Genomic DNA, 8386 nt, shown 5'->3' with positions numbered 1-8386 from the left:
AACCTCTGTATTATCCACTTTTGGGCAATTTGTATATAAAAAAAACAGTTTGAGTGTGTCGCTCACTGTTCAGCCGCAAATATATATATATTTTAAAAAGCCTGGTATACACCAGTAAATTATTACTGTGGTTTTGATGTTCCACGGTAAAACATCTCTATTATCCTGTTTTTGCCATTTTTTGCTGTATAAAAATAATAATAGTGTCTCCCTGATTTTTCAGACACAAATATATCTGTTGAAAATAGTCTGGTGTAGGACAGAGAGACAGAAGTGTCCTTTTGCTGTTCCACTGTAAAAAATCTCTATTATCCTGCTTTTTGCATTTTTGCTGTAAAAAAAAAAAAATAGTGTCTCCCTGATTTTTCAGACACAAATATATCTGTTGAAAATAGTCTGGTGTAGGCCAGAGAGACAGAAGTGTGCTTTTGCTGTTCCACGGTAAAAAATCTCTATTATCCTGCTTTTTGCATTTTTTGCTGTAAAAAAAAAAAAATAGTGTCTCCCTGATTTTTCAGACACAAATACAGTACAGACCAAAAGTTTGGACACACCTCATCATTTAAAGATTTTTCTGTATTTTCATGACTATGAAAATTGTACATTCACACTGAAGGCATCAAAACTATGAATTAACACATGTGGAATTATATACTTAACAAAAAAGTGTGAAACAACTGATAATATGTCTTATATTCTAGGTTCTTCAAAGTAGCCACCTTTTGCTTTGATGACTGCTTTGCACACTCTTGGCATTCTCTTGATGAGCTTCAAGAGGTAGTCACCGGAAATGGTTTTCACTTCACAGGTGTGCCCTGTCAGGTTTAATAAGTGGGATTTCTTGCCTTATAAATGGGGTTGGGACCATCAGTTGTGTTGTGCAGAAGTCAGGTGGATACACAACTGATAGTCCTACTGAATAGACTGTTAGCTGCTTTTTTCTTGCCATAATACAAATTCTAAGTAAAGAAAAACGAGTGGCCATCATTACTTTAAGAAATGAAGGTCAGTCAGTCCGAAAAATTGGGCAAACTTTGAAAGTGTCCCAAAATGCAGTTGCAAAAACCATCAAGCGCTGAAAAGAAACTGGCTCACATGAGGACCGCCCCAGGAAAGGAAGACCAAGAGTCACCTCTGCTTCTGAGGATAAGTTTATCCGAGTCACCAGCCTCAGAAATCGCAGGTTAACAGCAGCTCAGATTAGAGACCAGGTCAATGCCACACAGAGTTCTAGCAGCAGACACATCTCTACAACAACTGTTAAGAGGAGACTTTGTGCAGCAGGCCTTCATGGAAAAATAGCTGCTAGGAAACCACTGCTAAGGACAGGCAACAAGCAGAAGAGACTTGTTTGGGCTAAAGAACACAAGGAATGGACATTAGACTAGTGGAAATCTGTGCTTTGGTCTGATGAGTCCAAATTTGAGATCTTTGGTTCCAACCACCGTGTCTTTGTGCGATGCAGAAAAGGTGAACGGATGGACTCTACATGCCTGGTTCCCACCGTGAAGCATGGAGGAGGAGGTGTGATGGTGTGGGGGTGCTTTGCTGGTGACACTGTTCGGGATTTATTCAAAATTGAAGGCATACTGAACCAGCATGGCTACCACAGCATCTTGCAGCGGCATGCTATTCCATCCGGTTTGCGTTTAGTTAGACCATCATTTATTTTTCAACAGGACAATGACCCCAAACACACCTCCAGGCTGTGTAAGGGCTATTTGACCAAGAAGGGGAGTGATGGGGGGCTACACCAGATGACCTGGCCTCCACAGTCACCAGACCTGAACCCAATCAAGATGGTTTGGGGTGAGCTGGACCGCAGAGTGAAGGCAAAAGGGCCAACAAGTGCTAAGCATCTCTGGGAACTCCTTCAAGATTGTTGGAAGACCATTTCCGGTGACTACCTCTTGAAGCTCATCAAGAGAATGCCAAGAGTGTGCAAAGCAGTCATCAAAGCAAAAGGTGGCTACTTTGAAGAACCTAGAATATAAGACATATTTTCAGTTGTTTCACGCTTTTTTGTTAAGTATATAATTCCACATGTGTTAATTCATAGTTTTGATGCCTTCAGCTTGAATGTCCAATTTTCATAGTCATGAAAATACAGAAAAATCTTTAAATGAGAAGGTGTGTCCAAACTTTTGGTCTGTACTGTATATCTGTTGAAATTAGTCTGGTGTAGGCCAGAGAGACAGAAGTGTGCTTTTGCTGTTCCACGGTAAAAAATCTCTATTATACTGCTTTTTGCATTTTTTGCTGTAAAAAAAAAAAAATAGTGTCTCCCTGATTTTTCAGACACAAATATATCTGTTGAAAATAGTCTGCTGTAGGCCCGAGAAATACAAGTGTGGTTTTGCAGTTCCACGGTACAAACCTCTGTATTATCCACTTTTGGGCAATTTGTATATAAAAAAAACAGTTTGAGTGTGTCGCTCACTGTTCAGCCGCAAATATATATATATTTTAAAAAGCCTGGTATACACCAGTAAATTATTACTGTGGTTTTGATGTTCCACGGTAAAACATCTCTATTATCCTGTTTTTGCCATTTTTTGCTGTATAAAAATAATAATAGTGTCTCCCTGATTTTTCAGACACAAATATATCTGTTGAAAATAGTCTGGTGTAGGACAGAGAGACAGAAGTGTCCTTTTGCTGTTCCACTGTAAAAAATCTCTATTATCCTGCTTTTTGCATTTTTGCTGTAAAAAAAAAAAAATAGTGTCTCCCTGATTTTTCAGACACAAATATATCTGTTGAAAATAGTCTGGTGTAGGCCAGAGAGACAGAAGTGTGCTTTTGCTGTTCCACGGTAAAAAATCTCTATTATCCTGCTTTTTGCATTTTTTGCTGTAAAAAAAAAAAAAAATTGTGTCTCCCTGATTTTTCAGACACAAATATATCTGTTGAAATTAGTCTGGTGTAGGCCAGAGAGACAGAAGTGTGCTTTTGCTGTTCCACGGTAAAAAATCTCTATTATCCTGCTTTTTGCATTTTTTGCTGTAAAAAAAAAAAAATAGTGTCTCCCTGATTTTTCAGACACAAATATATCTGTTGAAAATAGTCTGGTGTAGGCCCGAGAAATACAAGTGTGGTTTTGCAGTTCCACGGTACAAACCTCTGTATTATCCACTTTTGGGCCATTTGTATCTAAAAAAAACAGTTTGAGTGTGTCGCTCACTGTTCAGCCGCAAATATATATTTATTTTAAAAAGCCTGGTATACACCAGTAAATTATTACTGTGGTTTTGATGTTAACAAACCAAGGAGCAGAAAAAATACCCTTTAAAAAATAGCTTTTAATATAACATTTAAAAATGTGTACCAAAGAGTACAGTTAGGACAAACTACATATATTGAGATGAGATACTAGATATTAAGGGGATGGTGGGGATAGTCATATAACAATCAAAAATTGACCCTGAATAACCCTGGTAGAGGAGCTCCCCCTACCTAGCAACGGAGTGATATCACCCTAAGGGTTAAGATGGTGCCCCCCCTACACAAAAGCTGTCCCTCACCCAACCCTCAATATCCCTACTCAGACACATACACACAAATGACCAGTAATTTTTAAAGTTGGCAAACTAAATATATATCGGACACACAATAATTATGTCAATAGGGATACTAAATACATACACAGAAAATAGATAGGATCGCCTAGAAAAATAAAGGCAATCCTTAAAAGACAATAGCCAATTACAACATATACTGGTCAACCATTATATAGCTTCAAAAATGTATAGCAATGGACTTATTCTTATACAGAGCTTTCTGAGGTATCACTTCAAAAATGTATAGCAAAGGACTTATACAGAGCTTTCTGAGGTTTTTGCTGTTAGACAAATGTCCCCTTCAGACCCCAGAACAATATATATATATAGCTGTGTGGACCAGGTCCAAAAAATGTTCGCAGCAAAACATATTCAATACATCAGGTGCCCTTAATAGCAGTTCCTTTAGGCAGGTATAAGATCACCAGCAGGTAAACATATCCCTCAAATATAATCCCAACCTAAAAAGGATCAAAAAAAGAAAAAAATGAAAAAAATAAAAAAAAAAAGGAAGAAATGTCCCAAATAGTCTCAGTAGTTTCAAAAAATTATATATAACAATGGACTTATCTTGTTCAGATCCTTCTGAGGTTTCGGCTGATCTTCCTGTAGAAAAGATCACTTCAGACACAAAAGATTTATAGCTGTAGGAGCCCGGTCCAGAAGATAATCCCAGCAACAAAATATAAGCAGGTTGCTTCAGAGGCACACCAAAAGTCTTTAGTAATGGTCCCTCAGGCAGCTGTAGAATCAGGTTTACTTCAAAAACACACCAGAAGTCCTTAGTAATGGTCCCTCAGGCAGATATAGAATTATCAGCAAATAACATATATTTAAATATGGTCCCAAAATCGTTAACGGATCAAAAAGTCCTTTCAGAGTAGTCTCATAGTCCCTACGCGTTTCACCCCCCCCTCCTTAATGCGGGGCTCATCAGGGGACAAAATTGTACTAGAGGAGAAAAAGTGCACCGATAATAAGTGCTACCAAGTTAGAGTTCAATCACATATAAACTAAGCAGGACCCTATATTTATACCTCCCTCCACGTGCTAACACGCCGTGGGATTAGACCCACCTGTAGTTAGTTACATACTCGCCATGATTTTGGAACGCAAGCTGCGCTCCACGATCCCCCCTTCCTTCCTTCCATCCTCACGCTTGATCAGTTCCGGTAGTTACGTCAGACGTCATTTCCGCTTGCGTAAGTACCGATCTAGACTGGAGAAGTTACGCAAACTGCGTACTGTTTAGCTTCATAGTGGAAGGCTCGCAGCCACGGTCAACTAACGTCAAAACTGACAACGCAAAGAACCATCACATGGGGGGGGGGGGGACCATAATAAGGTATGAGGGTATAATAAGAATCCCCATAAGAGGCCATATATAAATAAATTTAGGCTGATAGGGGGGCCATATATAATTAAATTTAGGCTAATAAATACATATAAAAATATATTGTATCCCTATGTCATAATAATGAATACACTAGGCAAACTTTCATGTATAAGCAACAGTGTTATGATACAATAGAAGAGGGAGAAAAAAACTATTTTTTAGAAATGATGTAAAGTATGCTAATTGCTCTGTCAACCATAGGTAGAAAATCAGAGCTGCCCATAAAGATATACCTGGGCAGCAGAATCCATTAGCGATCAATCAGGATTGTCCCAACAAAGGCCAGTATCCATTTTTTAAATACTGGAACATAATAATATATATATAAATCCTTAATCCGGAGAAAGAGACTGATATTGATTTTTGAATAAGGGCTAATAAAGTAGAAAAAAATAGAAAAATAGAAAAAGCTAGACAAAACTAGAAAAATTCAGCTGTTCGTTAATGCCCCCAGGGCTCAAAGACTCCAGCCAAAAAATCCATCTGGATTCCCGCTGTAAAATTTTTTTGTCCCAATCGCCCTGGCGACAATGGGGGTTAACAACCTCTACTGAGCGAAACGTGATGGAGTTCAAATCACCTCCATGATGTACATTTACATGCTTCGCCAGAGGTGTATCTCTCTTGTTTCGAATATCACCCAGATGTTCACCAATTCGAACCTTCAGTTGTCTTTTTGTTTTTCCCACATAGTCTTTGGGACATGTACACGTACAAATGTATATGACACCCATACTTTTACAGTTGGCAAAATGTTTGTTTTTATAGGTGCGTCCAGTTGCTGAGCTGGTAAAAGTCCCTGAGATTGAAATATATCTGCAAAAAGTACATTGTTCACACCTAAAGGTGCCTACAGATCTTTTATCCAACCAAGTCCCTTCTCTCTTAGGGGGCACAAAGTGACTATGCACCAAGTAATCTTTTACAGATTTGCCTCTCCTAAAAGTAACAGATGGATAATCAGTAATCCATTTAGAGATATCGGGATCAGTTCTTAAAATGCCCCAATATTTTCTCAGAATTGTCATGATTTTTGGATGCTGGTCATCGAAGGTTCCAATAAGTCTAGTCAAGGAGGTCTGTTCAGACCTATCTCGAGGTACAAGTAATTTAGACCTATCTTGTTGCAGGGCAAAGTTAAATGCTTTATTCACCACCCTAGCTGGATAACCACGATCCTTAAACCGACCCTTTAGATCCTTAGCTTTCCTAAAAAAGTCAGAAGAAGAGGAGCAATTCCTCCGCAATCTCAAGAACTGACCTTTAGGGATCCCTTGTTTCAAGGGGATAGGATGGTGACTCCCCCATTTTAGAAGACTATTGGCCGCCGTCGGTTTTCTAAAGATGGATGACCTTAAGATACCCGATTCACCAATGGCTATCTCAACACCCAGAAAAGCGATTTTTTTACCTCCTATCTCGTAGGTGAACTTAAGGCCCAGTTCGTTAATATTTAGGCGTTGAATAAACCCAACAAAGGATGCCTCATCTCCTGTCCAGAGGACGAGGATATCGTCGATATAACGGCCCCAAAACTGGATGTATGGACCCCCGACGATATCCCCGTCCCCAAAGACTATCGTGTCCTCCCACCAGCCCAGGAGCAGATTAGCATAAGTAGGGGCACAAGGGCTCCCCATTGCTGTGCCCCTGAGCTGGTGGTAAAAATTCCCGTCCAACAAAAAGAAATTATGCGTCAGGACATAATGAAGCAATTGAAGAATAAAATCATTATGTGGAATCAAATGGTTCCCTCTAGATTTAAGGTAAAATTCAACTGCCGAAATGCCCTCTGTATGATGAATACTCGAGTAAAGGGCTTCAACATCAATTGATGCTAAAATAGTCCCTGGGTCAACTACAACATCATCTAGTTTTGTCAATAGATCAGTTGTATCCCTCAGAAAGGATGGGAGGGCTATAACAAAGGGCCTAAGTATCTGATCAAGATATATACTCGAGTTTTGGCTCAAAGCATCCACACCAGAAACAATTGGTCTCCCTTTCAATGGAGGATAGCCCTTATGGACCTTCGGGAGGGCATAGAAGGTCGCAATCACAGGGAACTTAGGGAGGAGAAACCTAAATTCATTTAAAGATATCAGACCATCTTGTTTGGCTTGTTGCAAGATGTTCGAGAGCGCCCTCATATATATAGTAGTGGGATCCCCCTGCAAGACCTTATAGGTCACGGTGTCAGAGAGGATATCCATACACATCGATACATACTGATCACAGTCGAGGATTACTATATTTCCGCCCTTGTCAGATGGTTTCATGACAAGGGAGGTATCATTACTTAAATTCTGTAATGCTCTTCTTTCCTCAAAAGTGAGATTTGGATCAACCCTATGTAGTCTCGGGTTGATTTTCTTAATCTCATCAGTGACCAACGTTAGAAAGATGTCAATGCTACTTATGTCTCCAATAGGTGGCATTTTGACACTCTTGGGTCTCAAATTAGAAAAGGGGCCCTCCCCTAAATCACGATCACCCTCTTCTGCCAATTCAGACAGAAGGTGAACGTCATGAAAGTCCTCCATAGAGATCCCCAATTGTTGGCATTTATTTTTATCATTGAGGGCAAAAAACTTTTTCCATCTCAATTTCCTCAAAAATAGATGGATATCTTTGACCCATAAAAAAGGGTCAAACCGGGTCGTTGGTATAAAAGAAAGTCCTGTACCCAAGACCTTTCTTTTGATCTCCGTGAGTATATGTGAGGATAAATTAAGGACATTCCTGTCGTGATCAGTATTAGGCCCATATGTTGGTTTATTCATAGCTACCAGTTGTAATTTACTGTTCTCTCCCGTAAATGATACCGCATATCCTTGTTCTCTAAAAAAGAGGAGGCAGAGGGAAATCCCATAGAGGGCGATGATGAAAGGGATGGTCCCTGACCCGGAGGACCTCTGTTTTGCCATCTCCTATATGGACCCTTCCTTCCTTGTCCCCTCGGTCTATTAGGCAGTCTCGAGGGTGATAGCCATTGGTGAATCGGGTATCTTAAGGTCATCCATCTTTAGAAAACCGACGGCGGCCAATAGTCTTCTAAAATGGGGGAGTCACCATCCTATCCCCTTGAAGCAAGGGATCCCTAAAGGTCAGTTCTTGAGATTGCGGAGGAATTGCTCCTCTTCTTCTGACTTTTTTAGGAAAGCTAAGGATCTAAAGGGTCGGTTTAAGGATCGTGGTTATCCAGCTAGGGTGGTGAATAAAGCATTTAACTTTGCCCTGCAACAAGATAGGTCTAAATTACTTGTACCTCGAGATAGGTCTGAACAGACCTCCTTGACTAGACTTATTGGAACCTTCGATGACCAGCATCCAAAAATCATGACAATTCTGAGAAAATATTGGGGCATTTTAAGAACTGATCCCGATATCTCTAAATGGATTACTGATTATCCATCTGTTACTTTAGGAG

This window comes from Phyllobates terribilis, unplaced genomic scaffold, assembly GCF_046119375.1.
Source record: "Phyllobates terribilis strain yellow unplaced genomic scaffold, ASM4611937v1 Scaffold_31__1_contigs__length_13893835, whole genome shotgun sequence".
Taxonomy (NCBI): Eukaryota; Metazoa; Chordata; class Amphibia; order Anura; family Dendrobatidae; genus Phyllobates; species Phyllobates terribilis.
The sequence above is the reverse complement of the archived record's forward strand: the minus strand, read 5'-3'. Positions refer to the sequence as shown.